The 22868-nt window shown below is 48.4% G+C and overlaps 1 protein-coding gene across 2 annotated transcripts in view; it reads right to left on the reverse strand.

Annotated features, from left to right (window-relative positions):
* SNRK (SNF related kinase) overlaps window positions 1-22248 on the reverse strand; it is a 99140-nt gene extending 76892 nt beyond the window's left edge. Inside the window, exon 1 of one of the 2 annotated variants that reach the window (XM_068108051.2) lies at window positions 22130-22248. The gene's annotated coding sequence lies outside the window, so the exon portion shown is untranslated. Of the gene's footprint in view, window positions 1-1883; window positions 1985-22129 lie in introns of those variants that run through there. The other variant, XM_068108050.2, reaches the window with a different exon arrangement.
* Window positions 22249-22868: the final 620 nt, after the last annotated feature.

Below are 22868 nucleotides of genomic sequence, written 5' to 3' on the forward strand. Positions count from 1 at the left end.
CCTTCCATCTCTCATCCCGGCTCCCCTCCACCTCTCCCCCGGCTCCCTTCCATCTCTCATCCAGGCTCCCCTCCACCTCCCCCCCTTTCATCCCGGCACCCATCCACCTCTAGACACGGCTCCCCTCCACCTCTCGACCCGGCTCCCCTCCACCTCTCGACGCGGCTCCCCTCCACCTCTCGACCCGGCTCCCCTCCACCTCTCGACCCGGCTACCCTCCACCTCTCGTCCCGTCTTCCCTCCACCTCTCGACCCGGCTCCCCTCCACCTCTCGACCCGGCTCCCCTCCACCTCTCGACCCGGCTCCCCTCCTCTCCCTCCTCTCATTCCGGCTCCCCTCCACCTCTCGACCCGGCTCCCCTCCACCTCTCGTCCCGGCTCCCCTCCACCTCTCGTCCCGGCTCCCCTCCACCTCTCGTCCCGGCACCCCTCCACCTCTCGTCCCGGCTCCCCTCCAGCTCTCGTCCCGGCTCCCCTCCAGCTCTCGTCCCGGCTCCCCTCCACCTCTCGTCCCGGCTCCCCTCCACCTCTCCCCCCTCTCGTCCCGGCTCCCCTCCACCTCTCGACCCGGCTCCCCTCCATCTCTCGACCCGGCTCCCCTCCATCTCTCGACCCGGCTCCCCTCCACCTCTCGACCCGGCTCCCCTCCATCTCTCGACCCGGCTCCCCTCCATCTCTCGACCCGGCTCCCCTCCATCTCTCGACCCGGCTCCCCTCCACCTCTCGACCCGGCTCCCCTCCACCTCTCGACCCAGCTCCCCTCCACCCAACTCCCCTCCACCTCTCGACCCGGCTCCCCTCCATCTCTCCCTCCTCTCATCCCGGCTCCCCTCCATCTCTCCCTCCTCTCATCCCGGCTCCCCTCCACCTCTCGACCCAGCTCCCCTCCACCTCTCGACCCGGCTCCCCTCCACCTCTCGACCCGGCTCCCCTCCACCTCTCGACCCGGCTCCCCTCCACCTCTCATCCCGGCTCCCCTCCACCCCTCTCGACCCGGCACCCCTCCCCCTCTCCCCTTTCATCCCGGCACCCCTCCACCTCTCGACCCAGCTCCCCTCCACCTCTCGACCCGGCTCCCCTCCACCTCTCGTCCCGGCTCCCCTCCACCCCTCTCGACCCGGCACCCCTCCCCCTTTCATCCCGGCTCCCCTCCATCCTCTCATCCCGGCTCCCCTCCACCTCTCGACCCAGCTCCCCTCCACCTCTCGACCCGGCTCCCCTCCACCCCTCCCCCCTCTCGACCCGGCACCCCTCCCCCTCTCCCCTTTCATCCCGGCACCCCTCCACCAGTCCCCCTTTCTCCCCGATTCACCTTTTTGTTTTTCAATCTTTTATGCTATCCCTCTTACTGTTTCATTCTCTACACTCCTTCACTCACTGATGCATCCTGCATACACGCCCCCACCCATTTCCCTCTTTCCTTGAAGTCTCCCCATTGCCCTCCACCATTACACTTCCACCATTCCCCCCCCTCCCCAGTTTACCAGCTCCATGCCGCACTCCCCTTTACCCCACAAGTATGATTGTACCGTTGTTGCGCAAATGAAATTCGAGCAATTCATGGGGTTGTGCGCAGTTCGCACGGAACTGCAAACGATCATAACTAAACAAACGTGACGAACATCAAATCAAATGCAGTGACAAGCAAGTCTGCAACGAAGTCTTGGCGCCAAAACGGGATGGTAAGGACCGGAAATGGGCCATCGTAAGAACGGCGAGAGAATCGCCGATAGATGCTGGAGCAGAGAAGGCGAGGCTCTCCCAATCCGGCCTCCATTTCCCCTCTTTTTGTCGAGCTCACCCACATGTCTCTGGTCTTTAGTTCTATTTCCTGATGTCCCCTCAACGATCCCTCACCTTCCCTTTCTTCGTTATCAACGTACCTTTCACGGCGGACTCCAGGCGCCTTCTTCGTCTCTTTAATGCTTTCCAAATCGACGGCCGTTCCGCGTGACGTTTCCAACGTCCGCTCATACGTCATGGAGGATGGGCGTCATCCTGGTAAGATTCTTCTTCTTCATATTTTGATTTTTCGAGTTCGATGTTCGTTTCGAAATCGAGGAACAGAACGAGAGAGATCCTATTCCAGTACGTACTGTTCCTTGACAATTAAGGGTTTTTCTAAAAAAAAAACATTCGCACGCCATGTTTGTGCCATATCCCAGCACCCTGAGTACCCAGTACTGCAGTGCAAGGTACGTATTACGTTTGTGCTAGTTACACGAATACCAATTAGATCATTAAATATAGCCAACGCACCGGGCACACAATAGCCTGCTCTTTTTCAATGACGTCTTAAGATCGTTAACAACCAAAACCGAAATGCACATGGGGTAGTCGGCTTTAGGTTTAGCCTATGTGCACATCCGAAAGGTTAACTCCCTCTACTGACATCGCCAGGTGACTGTTATGTGCACGTATTGAGGGTCATGGGAGAGGAGAAAAGGGGCCAACGCATCAACAGACAAAATGGGGAAGACGGAAAAGTGGCACAATAAACGGATGCACCATAGCCGAAGGAGAGAAATCGCAGGAGAGGGCGAGAACACATGTCTCAGTGGTGCAGTGAAGCTCGGGTAGTGGAAATGGGGGAGTAGAGTATGTATGTATATATATATATTGTTGCGGATCTCGACGCCGGCCTTCTCCCCTTACCAAGGGGGGATTAGTCCCCTTGTCTTTGACTGGCCTGGCGGGACCCGGGACCTATGACGTCCTTCCCGGACAGCGCGAAATAGGGTATTAGGACTAGAATCGCTTTTACCTAATTCCTCGCGCTGCCCTGAAACGAGGAAATAAACCCCGCACGAACCACGCGTGTTGAGACGCCGAGCGGTGCGTACACGCGATCCGTGCCGTCTATATGGTGAACCCGGTTCACGCGATCTTATTCGTGCCACGCTTAGTCAATGGATAAATCACAAAAGCGGTCAAATTGGAAAAAGGAATAACAGGTTTTATTTACACTATTCACAATGGTTCAGAGAAAAAGAGGACACAGTGCAGCCTTAAAACAGTCTTAACTTAATACCCAGGACAAACGGGCCCGTCACACACACACTCACACGGGGCTTGCAGCTGCAGGGTGATGGTCCGCGTCCAAGGATGGCTCTTGTGCAGCTCCCTCCAGTCTCCGGCTCGTCCCGTGCAGATGGTAAGTAGAGAAGGCAGGAGCTCTTCGCTTGTTGTTTGGCGCACAACAGTTGACACGGGGCGATTTGGTAGCGAGCGGACTTCGGCGGTTAATCACTGGCAGGTATTACCGCGTTTACTCACGTGGCTGAAGTAGGCGCTATTCGCCACTGGCACGTCTGGCTGCAGCCATGTACTCAATGCCTCTTCTTCCTCTCCTCTGGCGCATACGTTATACGATGGCGAGTTACAGTTCAATGCCTCAAAGCGAGTGATGCGAGTCAAGGTCTTTCTCTCTCTTCACTTGCGAGTCAGTCCTCTCGATCAAGCCCTCTCCCAACAAGTCCTCCAGCGCTAGTCCTTCTCTCTGCGAGTCCTCCGGTAGCAAGTCCTCTCTCTGCGAGTCCTCCTCATCAAATCCTGCTGGTAAGTCCTGTTGAAGGGCTTTGTGCAGTGACTTATATAGGCATGCCCCGCGAACCTTCTAGAACTCACCAGACGCGCCTCTCCACGCCCTCTCATGCCATGCCGCTAGAGCCCTGGTTGGCTGGTGGCACTTACCGTCATCGCCTCTGACGCTCCGCCTTGACGCCGCCCCCACCCCGACCTCACGCTCCTCCTTCTCAGGCCTACCTCGTGTGACTCGACTAGTGAGCGAGCAAAAGGCAGCAAATGCTGCGGGCAGCCAAAGCGTAACAACTGAGCGGGCAGCCAAATGGGGCGCGGGATCAATTATGCCCATAGAGGTGAAATTGGAGGGTGAACGCAAAATGACCGGGACCTAAACTCATGTCTTTACACAACGCAGGTATCAATAGGGGAAATGGCCTATACTTACACATACTATGACATAACTAATACTACAAGTGGCCTACTTGTTGCTGATGAAACTAACTATGGGGGGCAACCCTTTAACCTTTAATGATCAATATGTGCAATTCTCAAAACCGTAGCAATATATATATATATCATTTCGTAACCCTCTAACCATATCTATCTATAATTCCAGTAATCTCTGTGTGTCTGTGTGTCTGTGTGTTTGTTTGTCTGTGACCGCTGTTTCTCGACAACCACGGGTCCGATATACTTGAAACTTGCCAGGTATATTGCTGGGGACCCGAGGATGTGCCTTTTCAAGGTTTCATATTAATCGGAGAAGTAGTTACCGAGCTATGGCGATTTCTTTACCAAACTCCGCAAGCCGTTCGCTTTGGACCAAACCATTTCATGTAAATAGAGGGGGGGGATTGTCACCGTACTCGCAAGCCGTTCGCTTTGGCTTTGCGAATGGACCAAACCATTTCATGTAAATAGAGGGGGGGGGGGGGGAATTGTCACCGTACTCGCAAGCCGTTCGCTTTGGCTTTGCGAATGGACCAAACCATTTCATGTAAATAGAGGGGGGGGGGATATAATTTTAGATATATATATAGTACGGGCATGCCCTAGTATGTATAATGACATATATATGTCATTTCGATCATAACAATCATTTCGCAAGAACTACACAAATCAGAGATTCCATATCAGAAAGCTTCAGTAGAACTACACAAAAAACATGCCGCACGCATGCACACCACAGACACACAAACACACACACACACACACACACACACACCCCTGCAAAATTCATCAATTTATAGCAGAAGGAACAGCTGGGCAAGTCATTTCACCAGTTCCTCTATCTGACCATTAGTCATCGCGAATCTGTTCAACTGTTGGACCTGGGAAGAACACAAGAAACTGCAGAAAGTTCCAAGAACGCACGAAATGCCGTTTCTGACGATCAATTTTTCCTGGGGGGGAAATTCCCCCTCCCCTCCAGTGCTTTTATCTCATGCACCCCACCCCACCACCCATCTTGAAATTCCTGGATTCTCCGCTGGACGGGCTTTGCATCTTTAGATGCTTTCTGGTTGAACAGTTGGAACTGTTGTTGGACTCAATTCTGCAGTTTAAAATTTGAAAATCGGTTCAGATTAAGAGTTTGTAGAGCGTATCGCATTTTATTTTTTAACCGCGTGCGGAAATAAAATAGAGGCACGAACACCACCATGTCCAGACTCTATGTACAGGGACCGACATCTTCCTACCCCCCCCCCCCCACCCCAACCTCCCAACCCACTCTTCCCTCCACCCCCATACAACTCTCCCTTAATCCCTCCTACCCCTCCCACTCTTCCCTCCACCCTCATACAACTCTCCGGAATGCACCGGGCAATGTTTTTTTTTTTTTGTTTTTTTTTGTATACGTAATCGAGGCTCGTGAAAGAGCTAACATTTATCACACAAACAAACAAAGTATATAAAAAGGGGACTGGTGGACAAGATGGGGAGAGAAGGGGAAGCACATAAACACAACATTTGTGAGGGACATCGGGAATGTGTGGGAGGGAGAGGGCTTGGGGGGAGGTGGCCTAGGTAGAGGGTGGGGGGGGGGGGGGGGTGGGAGAAGTATAAACACAAGGACACCAAGGACTTCCAGGAAAGAAGTTGGTATTTCAAAAAAGAGGATTTGGGGTGAAATTAGCAGGGGTAGAAAAGATCAAGGTTTTGGATGGGGGAAGATAAGAGATGGTGGTGAACAGCTGATTTAAAGACCTGGAGGGAGGAGTAGGATTGAAGGGAGTGGGGGAGTTTGTTCCAGAGGCGGGAGAAAAGAGGAATGAAAGAGTGAAGGTGAGCAGATAGTCTTGATTTTGGCAGTTTAACCATAAGAGGGTTGCCGGCAGATCTTGTGCGACCTTTAGGAATATTTGGGGGACAGAGCCCAGAGAGAGCTGGAGAAGCAAGGCCGGAGAGGAGTCGGTAGAAGAGAGAAAGACCACCAACCTGCCTACGGTGAGTAAGTGAAAGGCCCTCGGAGGTAGCTTCATCACGGGAGATTCCAATGATTCTGAACGCTTTGGTTTCAACAGCGTGAAGACGAGCTAGGTGTGAGGCAGGAGCACCAGCCCAGAGGGGAGAGCAGTATTCCATTGAGCTGCAGATGAAAGCCTTGTACGTGGTGAGGAGCTCAGGTGTGCCAAGGAAGGACTTCGCATGAGGGAGGATGCCCAGTCGGCGACTGGCTTTGGAGGCCAGATTTGAAATGTGGTTTTCCCAGGAAAGATCATGGCAGATAGTGAGACCCAAAAGTTTGAGTGACAGAACTTCTTGGAGAGGATTATTCAGAAAGTGGATGGGAGGGTTGTCCAGTCGGTCTTTTCGGAGAGACATCGTAAGAGTGTGAGATTTGTCAGGATTGAAAGACATGTTCCACTTGTTTGCCCAGTCAGTGATTTTGTCCAGGTCTGCAGAGAGTGAGGAGGCCGCAGACTGCCGATCTGAGGGATGAGGAATGGAGCGGCAGAGAGTAGAGTCATCAGCAAAGAGATAGAGAGGATTTTCAAGAGAGTCGGAGAGATCATTGATGAAGACCAGAAAAAGCACAGGGCCCAGGACACTGCCTTGGGGAACTCCAGCCTGAACAGGAAGAGGAGATGAGAGAAACCCATTCAGGGCCACACGTTGACTATGACTAGAGAGGAAGTCCACCAGCTATGCGTGGAGATTTCCATGGATACCAAAGGAGGAAAGTTTGGTGAGCAGAGCGGGGTGCCAGACCGTATTGAAGGCACTTGATATGTCGAGGGAGACAGCTCTAATTTCCTGTTTGGCATTGAGGTCCTCCATCCATTGTTGAGACAGCAGAAGCAGCATGTCCAGAGTAGAGTGACCTGGTCTGAAACCAAATTGATGATCACAGATCAAGCCATTGGAGAAGAGGAAAGATTTCATATCCGAAGCAATGATGGGTTCCATGACTTTGCTGATAATTGGGAGAAGGCTGACTGGTCTGTAGTTGCTAGGATCTGTTTTTGCACATTTTTTGTGTATAGCAGTGATGTTGGCTGATTTCCAAGCAGATGGCAGTTGACCTTGAGCAAAAGAGAGGGTGAAGAGAACAGAGAGAGGGATTGAAAGAGCGGAAGAACAGGATTTTAGGACCCGTGGGCTGATGCCGTCAGGTCCAGTTGCAGAATCAGAGTGGTACCTTTATTTCAGACTACTAAAAAAGTGTTCATTTGCTAAAAACGTTTCATTCAAAAAACACGTCTCCGGGCAGTTTTGGCGGTGTTTGGGCGACCAAAAGCGCTGCCCCCAAAAGTGCCGCTCGGGGCGGCCGCCACCTTGCCCTCCCCTCTCCCTCGCTACGCTAGTGCATGCAGTGGAGTGACACCCTATTCCATGGAAGTATGAATTAAGTTAAAAATAATCATATTCAAAACAGGGTGTTATAACACACTTAAACTTCCCCGGCCTTGTGACATGAAGAGTCCTCGTGAAGCGGCTTAAGCACTCCAGCAAGCACTCCAACGAAATGGGTGATAAGGAATAGCTGGCTTGGCAAACGATAGCAAGCTGATTGCTTCTCGTTGAAATGGACGAGGAATTTTATAAACAGATTGCAGGTACAATGGAGTGACACCCTATCCCATGGAAGTATGAATTAAGTTGAAATTATGATGAAGTTCAATTTAAAAAAACTAACCCCAGAATGAGAATCACAGCCTCGTTTAAATAAATGAATATATACACTTAGTTATAAAAAATCGATAGAAATGGTAAATTTTGTCAGATTTCACCCCAGATTTGGACATTTATTTAGTCTACAGCATCCAATCCTCATATCCGAATCCAGATTTTGATGATAGGCTCCAATTATACAATGATAATCGATCATGTTTCCCAGTCAAGGCACGTTTGAGTAGGCCAAACAAAATGGCGGCTGAAGAACCCAGCGATGTTCAGTGGGCTGACAAAGATGGCGGGCTGCTATATTGGTAAGCCTTTTTTGGGGTTGTTTTTTTCTAATGTGCACCTCATTAATGATCTTCAAAAAGGATGTTATAACACACCCAAACACCCAGTTTTCATCATTGCAATCTGCTGGAGGTCCAGGTGTATGCCTGCAAAGTTTGGGACAGCTAGGTTTCATGGTTTTGGAGTTATGGTGGAGACAGATGGACGGACACTGACTTTTATTAAATGCGATACGCTCTACTCTTAATCTGAACCGATTTTCAACCGATATATATATATATTTATCAGTCATTATGCGACTTCATACCATCAGTGGGGAACCGCCAGTAAGGTGTCCCATACAGCTACTGCTGCACCTTACTGGGAGCGATAAGCACCGCCTGCCAGATGGTAACATCATCTCTGGTATCCACTCACTATATAGAGTCGACCTGGATGCGGTTGGGAGTTACTAATTGACGTCATCGCATCACCACCTCATCATCGCATCGCCACCTCGCTCATTGGGTTGGAGAACCAAATTACAGATACTAATTAGTAACTCCCAACCGCATCCAGGTCGTAGCACGGGACCTGCTATGCATGGGTGGGGAGCCGAAAGCAAACAAACAATGCGGAAATGGTGAATGCTAAACCATGGAACCAATAAATTCCACATTCCTGTGCCACCTTCAGTCGCACGTCACACATGGACAGCAGGTTCATGAAAAACGTAGGTAAAAAACAGCGAATGGGAAACCATGAACCAATACATTCTACATTCCTGTGCCACCTGTAGTCGAACATCAAGCATGGACAGAAGGTTCGTGAAGAACTTGCACAAAAAAACGTACCCGTTTGAATGGTTCTATATCCAGTCAATGACGAATCTGCATATGGCGATCCGTGAATGTCACGGTTAAAAAGTAGAAACCCCGTCATTTCCTCATTCATTTGAACTCAATATCTCTATTTTCATTCCAAACAGTATAACTCCAATCACAAATTCAATAGTATTAATATAAAAAATAAACTTTTAGTTTTACCAACACTCATGATATTGTTACGGACGCGGTTTGGATGTTATTTTTGACCGAGCGGTTGGTATGACCGCGACCGAACAGTTATTCCCCGACTAAACCCCGATTCCACCCAGACGTTGACCAAATCGCGCTATGCGAAATCAATGATGGAAAGGACACAACGACTGGGATAGATGAAACGACGCAAGGGTACAGTTCTCAAGACCTCCGGAGGAGGGTATAATTACAGTGGTGGAGAAAAGGGGGTAGATTACACGGTAGTGAGGTAAAGACACAGAAGAGATAGGCACTTAAATACCGTCGTATCTTATCCCAGACAGACCACAGACAAACGGAACAAGGCTGACTTACACAGGGATTGATGGCAGGAAGGGACAGGTAGTCGATAGCACAAGGTGCACCTTGGCTCGGGGACAGGATAAAGCACGGTCCAGTCCAGAGATGCGGGGAGGCCTCACAGCGCTCGGAGGGTACATCTTGCTTGCTCCAAGCTCAGCGCGCATCTGATGTCACCTCCCTCTTCCTGCGCATGCTCAGCGGGGAGTCACACGCCCTCGGCTGGTTGGCTCCGCCCCCCTGGGGCCGGTCCGCCGCTTCCATTGGGTGCGGGGGTTACCGGGCTCCGCCCTTGACGAGGAGCTGACAGGGAGCCCCTATTTGGTAACCCCGTCGAGCACATGTTCGATGGCGGCTCGTTGGGAAGGCCTCATGCCCTCCCAACACCCCCTACCAACCAAGCCGGAGTGAGGACGCGCACTCCCTGTGCACGCCGCCGCCGTTGCTGTTGTTGTTGTTGCTGAACCGTGAGGAAGAGCTGCGGGGAGGTATTGGGAGGTCCTAAACTTCCTAACGGTGCCATACAATCACATTCTGGTGCAACGAAGGGTCAGAATTAATGGAAACGAGTCCTTAACTGACATAGACTAAGAATAACTAGCAAGATGTCCTATAGTTGTCTACGTGAGATGCGGTGGACCTGGATGCGACATTTAATGGGGGAAATAGGGGGAGGTCGGGTCTACAGAGTGTTGTTTACAGAAAATGGGACTAGGGAATGGGGGATTGGGGATAGTTGGGAAGTATTGAGGAAATAGGGGAATATTTACAAGCGGATATGGATGGATGCAAATCCCATATCTGCAACAATATAAACAAATATTTGAATCCGGGCCGACGGTACATCCGGATATGGAGCAGTTCCGTACGGTTGAATGAATGAATGAATGATCGTTTTGAGGCCATTTTCCCTGCCAGGGCAGTACGGTTGGAAATTCAAAATCATAATTGTATTCACTCAAGTCCAAACAGCATCATTCCAATCATAAATTGATATTATGACAAAATACTGTGTTAAATGACAATTGTATTAAGATATTATCAAACCAGCTCATTATCGTCATGTGTTCACTTCTGGATTCGGAGCAGTTCGGTATCGAGTTAATTTCAAAATCATAATTTTATTGAGGAATTTATGAAACCTTCTGCCTACCTTACAACATCCGCTGGGAGCCCAAAACGTTCCACAGAAGGTTTGGTGGGGCTAGCCCCAAAACAGAGGGAGTAGTTTGAGATGGACAGACAAACACTCCTGTTTTATAATATAGATTACTAGCAGAAGTACCCGGCATTCCCGGGCGGGGGAGAGGAGGGGGAAGGGGAGGGGAGGGGAACGGGGGGAGAGTGAGCCCCTTGGTAAAGCGAGCGATTTTTTTTTTTCATAGCGTTCATAGCGTCATAGCGTTCATAGCATTTCATAGCGTCATAGCGATTTTTTTTTTCATAGCGTCATAGCGTTCATAGTGTCATAGCGTTCATATCGTTCATAGCGTCATAGCGTTCATAGCATCATAGCGATTTTTTTTTTCATAGCGTCATATCGTTCATAGCGGTCATAGCTTCATAGCATCATATCGTTCATAGCGTCATCGCGTTCATAGCGTTTCATAGCGTCATAGCGATTTTTTTTTTCATAGCGTCATATCGTTCATAGCGGTCATAGCTTCATAGCGTCATAGCGTCATCGCGTTCATAGCGTTTCATAGCGTCATAGCGATTTTTTTTTTTCATAGCGTCATATCGTTCATACCGTTCATAGCTTCATAGCGTTTCATAGCGTCATAGCGTCATCGTGTTCATAGCGTTTCATAGCATCATAGCGATTTTTTTTTTCATAGCATCATAGCGTTCATAGCGTCATCACGTGATCGCTCTGAGCGAATCAGCGCCCACCTGCTCTGATTCCGTTGATTCCGTGCGCTGAAATGCGCTGAGGTAAATATGAATAAAAAATATGGATCGTCAAATATTTTGAGTTCGGCCATGTTCGTCCCAGGCTCAATGGCCATGTCTATGCCAAATATCAAGCACGTAAGCCTCTCCGTTTAGGAGTCTATCGGTAACATTACACACACACACACACACACACACACACACACACACTGTGTTTTATATATATAGATTGCAGGAGGAGGTGGTGGTCGACTCCAAGGGATCTGAGTGATATATAGTATTGTAGGAGGGGGTGGTGGTCGATTCCAAGGGATCTGGGTGATATTTAGTATTGTAGGAGGAGGTGGTGGTAGATTCCAAGGGATCTGAGTGATATATAGTATTGTAGGAGGGGGTGGTGGTCGATTCCAAGGGATCTGAGTGATATATAGTATTGTAGGAGGGGGTGGTGGTCGATTCCAAGGGATCTGGGTGATATTTAGTATTGCAGGAGGTGGTGGTCGATTCCAAGGGATCTGAGTGATATATAGTATTGTAGGAGGAGGTGGTGGTCGATTCCAAGGGATCTGGGTGATATTTAGTATTGTAGGAGGGGGTGGTGGTCGATTCCAAGGGATCTGGGTGATATTTAGTATTGCAGGAGGAGGTGGTGGTCGATTCCAAGGGATCTGAGTGATATATAGTATTGTAGGAGGAGGTGGTGGTCGATTCCAAGGGATCTGAGTGATATATGGTATTGTAGGAGGGGGTGGTGGTCGATTCCAAGGGATCTGGGTGATATTTAGTATTGCAGGAGGAGGTGGTGGTCGATTCCAAGGGATCTGGGTGATATTTAGTATTGTAGGAGGGGGTGGTGGTCGATTGTGAGGGATCTGAGTGATATTTAGTATTGTAGGAGGGGGTGGTGGTCGATTGTGAGGGATCTGAGTGATATTTAGTATTGTAGGAGGTGGTGGTGGTCGATTGTGAGGGATCTGAGTGATATTTAGTATTGCAGGAGGAGGTGGTGGTGGTCGATTGTGAGGGATCTGAGTGATATTTAGTATTGCAGGAGGCGGAGGTGGTGGTCGATTCCAAGGGATCTGGGTGATATTTAGTATTGTAGGAGGAGGTGGTGGTCGATTCCAAGGGATCTGGGTGATATTTAGTATTGTAGGAGGGGGTGGTGGTCGATTGTGAGGGATCTGAGTGATATTTAGTATTGCAGGAGGAGGTGGTGGTGGTCGATTGTGAGGGATCTGAGTGATATATATAGATAGTCGCGCGGCAAGGAACATCACGTGATCGCTCTGAGCGATCGATTGCAACTCTGCGTCCTGTCGTGGGCGTGGCTAACGTGGCCTCATGTCTCGTGGGCGTGGCCAACGTGGCCTCGTGGTGATTGGCTAACTCGAGCTCGAGAGAGCCATAATGCGCTACGTTATGGCAAAAAATATGAATCTAAAGATGAAAGGGAAAAAAACCTATGTGGTGTGAATGGCAATGTTCGTCGCTTAAATGTGAAAAAGGCAATTGCTTTTCACTCTGAAATACGTGCGAACACGTAACTGAGTTAATGGCGGCAGGGAACATCACGTGATCGCTCTGAGCGAATCAGCGCGCTGCTCTGTGACCGGTCAGATTCCGGTCATAATATATCGCGCTGAGATAAAAATATGGTAAAAGCATATTATGAAATAAATTTTTAGGTCAGCCATGTTCGTCCCAGGCTCAATGGCCATGTCTGTGCCAAATATCAAGTACGTGAGCCTCTCCGTTTAGGAGTCTATCGGTAACATTACATACACACACACACACGCACACACAAACTGTGTTTTATATATATAGATATACAAAACCTAATCAGTTCATCTTTGCATCATAATATACTAGCAACAGTACCCGCCCTAAGGGCGGGGCTTCAATTGGGAAGCACAAAAGTAAAGGTAAAATATCAGAAATTGAAGGCTTTTTTTTATTTTAAACGATTCATATAAACATCCGTTGAATCATATCTCACGCAAATCATCAAAATCTAAACAGTACATGGCTAAACAGTACATGGACGATCACGTACCACGTACGTCTCACTCGCTCTCATGTTATCCTGAAAATGATCCTTCCGCAGGTTCACCGACTGAAATCTTGTTACGACTTTTACTTCCTCAAGACAGTCAAGTTCGCTCATATTTTCAGTGCACCGGCACGAGCCGAGAACGGCCCGTGCAGGGGCTGATCCGAGGATCTCATCAAACCGTCCGATCGGTAGTAGCGACGGGCGGTGTGTACAAAGGGCAGGGACTTAATCAACGCGATCTGATGACTCGTGATTACTGGGAATTCCTCGTTCATGGGACACTGTCTCAAGCCCCAGGCCCCATCACGGATGGGGCTCAGCGGTTTACCCGAGCCTGGCGGCGAAGGGCAAGATACACGCTGGCCCGTCCAGTGTAGTGCGCGTGCGGCCCCAGACATCGAAGGGCATTACACGTTCATTAAACATTAAACGTTCATTAAATATTAAACGTTCATTAAAGGATTACGAAACGAAAAACATTACGAAATTACGTTCACACCGTCACGTCAAACACTACCGTGAACACATACATCGTCACAACATTGTCACAATGTGAACATCGTCACAATGAACGTTATGCGAACGCGAATATTATGTGGGAGTCCAAACCTGAGAATGCTGGAGACCAAATCTGAAATTGGGAAAACTAAATAGCCTATTTTACTCCTGGAGATCCCAGGATTACCCACCCAAAATATCTTTGCGATCGGTTCAGCAGTTTTTACGGTACCTTCGAACAGACAGACGGACATTTGGTGAATTATAGTAAGATCGTCACAATGAGAACATCGTCACAATGAACGTTATGCGAACACGAATGTTATGCGGGAGTCCAAACCTGAGAATGCTGGAGACCAAAGCTGAAATTGGGAAAACTAAATAGCCTATCTTACTCCCAGGGGTCCCAGGATTACCCACCCAAAATATCTTTGCGATCGGTTCAGCAGTTTTTACGGTACCTTCGAACAGACAAATGGACATTTGGTGAATTATAGTAAGATACTTGTACTGTTCCAAGTTTGATCAAAATCACATCACTGGTTCTTAAGTTAGCGCAGTAACATAATTTTTACCTAATGGGACATCTGGCCTTTGGCCTCTTGACCGCATAATCAAAGCCATTTATTTTTGCATCATTATACATACTTGTACCAAGTTTGACTTCGATCCCATCAACTGTTTTTAAGTTATCGCTGTAACAAAAACCTATCATCGATGCACGGCCAACCCAAAAACATAATTCCTCTTGTGAATTTGTCGGCAGAGGCATAAAAATTGGAAACTTACCCCAGGGTAACGTCCAAGTATCTGCAGGCCTCTCTTGCATTGACTGTCAGTGTTCATGAGTCCACAATCAGGAAAACACTGAACAAGAATGGTGTGCATGGGAGGGTAGCAAGGAGGAAGCCACCGCTCTCCAAGAAGAACATGTCTGGCTGTCTCAAGTTTGCCAAAGACTATACTTGGATGATCCAGAAGGCTATTGGAAGAATGTTCTGTGACAGATGAGTCGAAAGTGGAACTTTTTGGCTTAAATGAGAAACGCTGTGTTTGGCGAAAAGCAAACACTGCATTCCACCACAAGAAACTCATCCCAAACATGAAATATGGTGGTGGGAGTATCATGGTTTACGGCTGCTTTTCTGACTCAGGACCCGGACGGCTTGCCATTATTGACGGAACCATGAATTCTGGATAGTACCAGCAAATTCTACAGGAGAATGTCAGGGCATCCTTTCCTGAGCTGAAGCTTAACAGAAAGTGGGTCATGCAGCAAGACAAGGATCCGAAACACACCTACAGTCGTGGCTAATAATATTGGCACCCTTGCACTTTTTTCAAATAATTCACCGTTTCTTCCAGAAAATTGTTGAAATTTAAAAATCTTTTCGTATCCACATACACAACATGACCAAAAGAATGCGGACAACCCTTCTAATCAGTGGATTCGACTATTTCAGCCACTCCCATTGCTGACAGGTATATATTAATTTAATCAAGCACACAGCCATGCATTCTCCACAGACAAACAATGGCAGTCGAATGGGCCGTACTGAAGAGCTCAGTGACTTTCAACATAGCTGTTACGCGCTCCTCCCCGACCCCCTGGTCACGGTACCTCCGAGCCCCGAGAGGAGTCACGGCAGAAAAATGTGTTATTCTGTATGTCAAGGATCAATGGGGAAGCCACACCAATTGCTACTCACAAACAAATATAGTATTAAGATCACACAAGAATAACAGTACAACAATAATATGAATCAAAAGTACAATCAATATCCTATGATGGTACCATCAGTTTTATAATATATAACTCACTGTGCTCCAAGTGAGTGAAACAAGAACATCCCCAATGTCTCTTATTCCCGGCGTCAAGCCAAAGTTGCTTCGCTCCAGCGATCGCCAGAACGATGTCCAATCGAGACCAGAATCCCGTTCGGATGGCAAGAACAGTCCCGCTGCCAAAGCGGGGCAAAGGCGCCCTCAAGGCGACTGGGAAATCCAAAGGCGCCCTCCAGGCGACTGAGAGATCACACCCTCGGGTATGGACGTTTCACCGGCTCACAGTCGGTGGCACGCAGACTTTCCACTCAAAAGCCACGTCACACACACACACCCCAGATCGACGTCTGAATGCAGTGAAAATGGTCGAAACGAGACAAAACCGAGCGAAGCGCAAGTCCTGCGCGAGTCAAAATGGCCGACGGCCCGGTCTCGTGGCGCAACGGCACGACGATGATTCTCTCCTGAATCGATCGCAAAACCTGACATGCAGGTTAATCTGTCACAGTGATAACCACTCTGTCGTAGGAATCCCTTTCCTGGGAAACCCGAAAGTTCGCTAATGACTGTTGTTCGCCAACGTTCGCTCCAGACCGCAAATAGCTCGGCTCCTTCTTGTCCGACTCCTTCGCTCCGCCTTCTTTTTCTCCTCTTCCTCTTCGTCGTCCGGTTCCCGATCCGGTTTCAGATTTCTTTTAACACTAACATTTTCACCTTTTGAAAACAGTTCATAAACAATAAACCTTTTGAAAACAATAATAGTACATGGAATCAGAAAGGTTTACAGTGGATGAAAACCACCACAACGGAAGTGACAAATCCATAACAATAGCACCGTCATAGGATGCCACTTTTCCAACAAGTCAGTTCGTCAAATTTCTGCCCTGCTAGAGCTGCCCTGGTAAACTGTAAGTGCTGTTATTTTGAAGAGGAAATGTCCAGGAGCAACAACAGCTCAGCCGCGAAGTGGTAGGCCATACAAGCTCACAGAACTGGACCGCCGAGTGCTGAAGCGCATAAACATTGTCTGTCCTTGGTTGCAACACTCACTACCGAGTTCCAAACTGCCTCTGGAAGCAACGTCAGCACAACAATAGTTTGTCAGGAGGTTCCTGAAATGGGTTTCCATGGCCGAGCAGCTGCACACAAACCGAAGATCAACATGCACAATGCCAAGCGTCGGCTGGAGTGGTGTAAAGCTCGCCACCATTCGACTCCGGAGCAGTGGAAACGTGTTCTCTGGAGTGATGCAGCACGCTTCACCATCTGGCAGTTTGACGGACGAATCTGGGTTTGGTGGATGCCAGGAGAACGCTACCTGCCCCAATGCATAGTGCCAACTGTAAAGTTTCGTGGAGGAGGACTATTGGGGCAGTGGTGTGGGGCTGTTTTTCATGATTCGGGCTAGGGAAATCTTAAATAATTCCAGCGAATGGAAATCTTAACGCTACAGCATACAATGACATTCTAGATGATTGTGTGCTTCCAACTTTGTGGCAACAGTTTGGGAAAGGCCCTTTCCTGTTTCAGCATGACAATGCCCCCGTGCACAAAGCGAGGTCCATAAAGAAATGGTTTGTTGAGATAGGTGTGGAAGAACTTGACTGGCCTGCACAGAGCCCTGACCTCAACCCCATCAAACACATTTGGGATGAATTGGAATGCCGAGTGAGCCAGGCCTAATCGCCCAACATCAGTGCCCGACCTCACTAATGCTCTTGTGGCTGAATGGAAGCAAATCCCCACAGCAATGTGCCAACATCTAGTGGAAAGCCTTCCCAGAAGAGTGGAGGCTGTTATAGCAGCAAAGAGGGGGGACCAACTCCATATTAATGCCCATGATTTTGGAATGAGATACAATGCATTCAGAAAGTATTCAGACCCCTTCACTTTTTTCACATTTTGTGATATTGCAGCCTTATGCTGAAATCGTTTAAATTCAGTTTTTCCCTCATCAATCTACACTCAATACCCCATATTGACAGAGAGAAAACAGGATTTTAGAAAGTTTTGCAAATTTATTAAAACGAAAAAACTGAAATATCACATTGACATAAGTATTCATACCCTTTGCTATGACACTTGAAATTTAGCTCAGGTGCCTCCCATTTCTCTTGATCATCTTTGAAATGTTTCTACATCTTGATTGGAGTCCACCTGTGGTAAATTCAATTGATTGGACATGATTTGGAAAGGCACACACCTGTCTATATAAGGTCTCACAGCTGACAATGCATATCAGAACAAAAACCAAGCCATGAGGTCGAAGGAACTGCCTGCAGAGCTCAGAGACAGGATTATGTCGAGGCACAGATCTGGGGAAGCCTACAAAAAAACTCTGCTGCATTGAAGGTTCCCAAGAGAAAAGTGGCCTCCATAATTCTTAAATGGAAGAAGTTTGGAACAACCAGGACTCTTCCTAGAGCTGGCCGCCCGGCGAAACTGAGCAATCGGGGGAGAAGGGCCTTGGTAAGAGGTGACCAAGACCCCGATGGTCACTTTTGCTGAGCTCCAGAGATCCTGCGTGGAGATGGGAGAAACTTCCAGAAGGACAACCATCACTGCAACACTCCACCGATCTGGGCTTTATGGCAGAGTGGCCAGACGGAAGCCAAACAGTTCAATCTTGGTTTCATCAGACCACAAAATCTTGTTTCTCACAGTCTGAGAGTCTTTTAGGTGCTTTTTTGCAAACTCCAAGCAGGCTTTCATGTGTCTTTCACTGAGGAGAGGCTGACTCCAATCAAGGTGTAGAAACATCTCAAAGATGATCAAGAGAAATGGGAGGCACCTGAGCTAAATTTCAAGTGTCATCGCAAAGGGTATGAATACTTATGTCAATGTGATATTTCAGTTTTTTCTTTTTAATAAATTTGCAAAACTTTCTAAAATCCTGTTTTCGCTTTGTCATTATGGGGTATTGAGTGTAGATTGATGAGGGAAAAAATGAATTTAAACGATTTCAGAATAAGGCTGCAACATAACAAAATGTGAATAAAGTGAAGGGGTCTGAATACTTTCTGAATGCACTGTATGTGATGTTCGGGTGTGCACATACTTTTTGTCATGTAGTGTATATTGTTGCGAATATGGAATTTGACCTCCATATCCGCTTGTAAATATTCCCCTATCTTCTCCGATACTCCCCAACTCTCCCCTTACCCCATTCCCTAGTCCCATTGTCTGTAAACAACACCCATTAGAGCCGATCTTCCCCTTCATTCCCCCATTAAATGTCGTGCCCAGGTCCCCCGCACCACACGTAGACAATTATAGGACATCTTGCTAGTTATTCTTAATCTATGTCAGTTAAGGACTTGTTTCCATTAATTATGACTCTTCGTTGCACCAGAATGTGATGATATGGCACCAGTAGGAGTTTAGGACCTTCCCATACCTCCCCGCATCTCTTCCCATCATCTCAAGCTCCAACAACAACCACAACAACAGCGGCTTTGCGTCCTCACTCCGGCTCGGTTGGCCGCCATTGAACATGTGCTCGACGGGGTTACCCAGAAGGGGGCTCCCTGTCGGCCCCTCGTCAAGGGCGGAGCCGGTAACCCCCGCACCCAATGAGAAGCCATGGGCCGATGCCATATGGGGCGGAGCTAACGAGCGAGGGCGTGACTCCCCGCCGGATATACGCGGCCCCGCGCCGGACGTGACGTCAGATGCGCCCCGAGCTTGGAAGGACAAGACGCCACCCTCCCGAGCGCTGAGCGACCTCCCCGCATCTGCTGGACACCACCGTACGTGATTCTGTCCCTGAGCCAGGTGCACCTGAGCCATCGACTGCCGCTTTCCTTGCCATCAAATCCCGTGTGAGTCAGCGTTGTCCCGTTTATCTGTGGTCTGTCTAGGGTTAATATAAGAGTGTGTCTAAGTGCCTGTCTTCCTGTAATATCCCTCTAGCCCCTGTAATCTAACCTTTTTCCGTACGAATATACTTGAGAACTGAACCCCTGGTGTCGTATTGTGTCATTATAACCCAGCCGGGTGTCTTCTCTTTCCTATTGAGCCAGCGTAGCGCGATTAGTCAACATTCGGGCACAATCGGGTAACTTGTACGGATACGGCGGCCATCCCGCTCGGCCCACCATACCATCAAAGTCGTATCTGTAACAATTGGTTTCGTAAAACAAATACAAATTTCGGCCGCTCCAAATTTTGACCAAATTTTTTTTTTTTCCTCTATTCGTTTTTTTTTTCAAAATTTGGTCGGGCCTCGAATCCCACTCCTGACACCAATTGTTACGGACACGGTTTTTGGATGTTATTTTACCGAGCGGTGGTGTATTTAACCGCGTCCGAACAGTTACTCCCCGATTAGAACCCCTAGTCGCTCCCCCATTCTGTTTTCCATTTTCTCCATTTCCCTGGCTCTTTTTTCGTTGTCGCTCTTCGACTCCGCCATGTATTCGCTAAACCGTGCCATGAACTGCTGCATGTCAAACGGCTGCATGTTAAAGCCCGCTGATACAGCCGGCTCGGCTACCGCGCGCTCGTGCGAGGCGCCTTTTTGCGCGCCCGCTACTTCGTGCGTGACGGCGCTATTTTGCGAACCTGCCGCCCTCACTGCTTCGCTCTCCTCTTGTCCCTCAATTTGGTCCTGGACCGACCCTGCTTCACTCTCCCCTACCGGACCCCAGCCGTCTTGATCCGCCATAGCGCGACTTTCAAAATTCGAGTTTCGTAAAACAAATTCGAAATTTCGCCGTTATACTTTCGTCGAGCGCAGTACCCGCGCTCCGGATCGATTTTGTCGAGCGCCGTACGCGCTCCGGATCGATTTTGTCGAGCGCAGTACGCGCTCCGGATCGATTTTCCCTCCCAAAATTTGGGCCTAACTAATTTAGTCCCGGGTCCGAATCCAACTCCTCGACACAAATTGTTACGGTACTAACACAATTGGTGTCCAAAATTTGGGCTAAATAAATTTAGTCCCAGGTTCGAATCCCACTCCTGACACCAATTGTTACAGATACGACTTTGATGGTATGGTGGGCCGAGCGGGATGGCCGCCGTATCCGTACAAGTTACCCGATTGTGCCCGAATGTTGACTAATCGCGCTACGCTGGCTCAATAGGAAAGAGAAGACACCCGGCTGGGTTATAATGACACAATACGACACCAGGGGTTCAGTTCTCAAGTATATTCGTACGGAAAAAGGTTAGATTACAGGGGCTAGAGGGATATTACAGGAAGACAGGCACTTAGACACACTCTTATATTAACCCTAGACAGACCACAGATAAACGGGACAACGCTGACTCACACGGGATTTGATGGCAAGGAAAGCGGCAGTCGATGGCTCAGGTGCACCTGGCTCAGGGACAGAATCACGTACGGTGGTGTCCAGCAGATGCGGGGAGGTCGCTCAGCGCTCGGGAGGGTGGCGTCTTGTCCTTCCAAGCTCGGGGCGCATCTGACGTCACGTCCGGCGCGGGGCCGCGTATATCCGGCGGGGAGTCACGCCCTCGCTCGTTAGCTCCGCCCCATATGGCATCGGCCCATGGCTTCTCATTGGGTGCGGGGGTTACCGGCTCCGCCCTTGACGAGGGGCCGACAGGGAGCCCCCTTCTGGGTAACCCCGTCGAGCACATGTTCAATGGCGGCCAACCGAGCCGGAGTGAGGACGCAAAGCCGCTGTTGTTGTGGTTGTTGTTGGAGCTTGAGATGATGGGAAGAGATGCGGGGAGGTATGGGAAGGTCCTAAACTCCTACTGGTGCCATATCATCACATTCTGGTGCAACGAAGAGTCATAATTAATGGAAACAAGTCCTTAACTGACATAGATTAAGAATAACTAGCAAGATGTCCTATAATTGTCTACGTGTGGTGCGGGGGACCTGGGCACGACATTTAATGGGGGAATGAAGGGGAAGATCGGCTCTAATGGGTGTTGTTTACAGACAATGGGACTAGGGAATGGGGTAAGGGGAGAGTTGGGGAGTATCGGAGAAGATAGGGGAATATTTACAAGCGGATATGGAGGTCAAATTCCATATTCGCAACAATATATTTCTTTAGTTTGCAGTGGAGCAAAACAAAAAAAGCTGAAAAAACGACTAAATCTTAACCTATTCCACACAGAAATCCCAATATTTTGGGTCATGACTGTACAACAGAATGGCTGAAACACAAGAGATTTTGTGTTTTGGAATGGCCAAGTCAAAGTCCAGACCTTAACCCAATTGAAATGTTGTGGCAGAACCTGAAGTGAGGCAGTTCATGCAAGAAAGCTCACAGACATCTGAGTTGAAGCAGTTCTGTAAGGAGGAATGGGCCAAAAATCCTCCAAGCTGATGATGTGCAGAACTGATCAGGAATCACAGGAAGCGTTTGGTTGAAGTTTTTCTGCTCAAGGGATGCCACCAGTTACTGAATGGAAAGGTTCACATACTTTTTCCGACAAAGAAATTGAATGTTAGATCATTTTGCTCAATAAACAAATGAAAAAGTAGAATTTTTGTGTGCTATTTGGTTAATCAGATCCTCTTTATCTATTGCTTGGACTTAAATAAAGATCTGATCACATTTTATGTCAAATTTATGCACAAATACAGAAAATTCTGAAGAATTCACAAACTTTGTCTCACTGTATAATGGAGTCACAAACAAGTCTTTGGCTGATGTGACCATCTGCATGGCAACTTGTGTCCTCACTCTGTCTGCTTTTGTCAGTGATGAACTCTCCAGTGGTTGCTCTCAACAGAACCTGACAATGAGAAAAAAGGCAGTTTGTGGCAGAGTGCTCATCCTATGCAGCCCGATATACCCTCACATTGTGAAAGTGTTGCAAGCCCCCAGAGAACTCCGGTGGATTCGTGCAAGTTAAGAATGATGAGAGGCTACTTTGCTCCTTGGGGAAGCAATTAAGAATGCTGGAGGAGAGCGAAGATGGCCACCATTTCTGAGTCCATGGCCTGCGTCGTTGTCAGGCTGGAGTGTCTGGAGGTGTCAGTCACATGCAACAATCCCGATAAACGATTATTTTATTTTTTTTCCCCTCTTCTGCTGTCCCACACACACACACAGTAGAACGAGGATGAACACATGAGCATCGTTCCGGTTTATACCCACCTATTTGTTTGCTGTTCCACTTTCAAACTATCCGCACTTTGCTGCATCAAATTCAAACTAAAAAAAAATTAAACACTTGAAAACATTTCATTCTCACTGGTACTGAACAGACAACTCGCTTGCAATAAACACAAGATAAATATCATAACCAGAACTCTTTAAAACATCCCTCTTTCCTCTCAATCCCAATATTTTTTGCACATGGCAATCACTCTAAAATGTGTCAAATTGGGGTAACATAAATACACTGCTGAA

This window comes from Myxine glutinosa, chromosome 2 (genome assembly GCF_964187855.1).
Source record: "Myxine glutinosa chromosome 2, kmMyxGlut1.1, whole genome shotgun sequence".
NCBI classification, from domain to species: Eukaryota; Metazoa; Chordata; class Myxini; order Myxiniformes; family Myxinidae; genus Myxine; species Myxine glutinosa.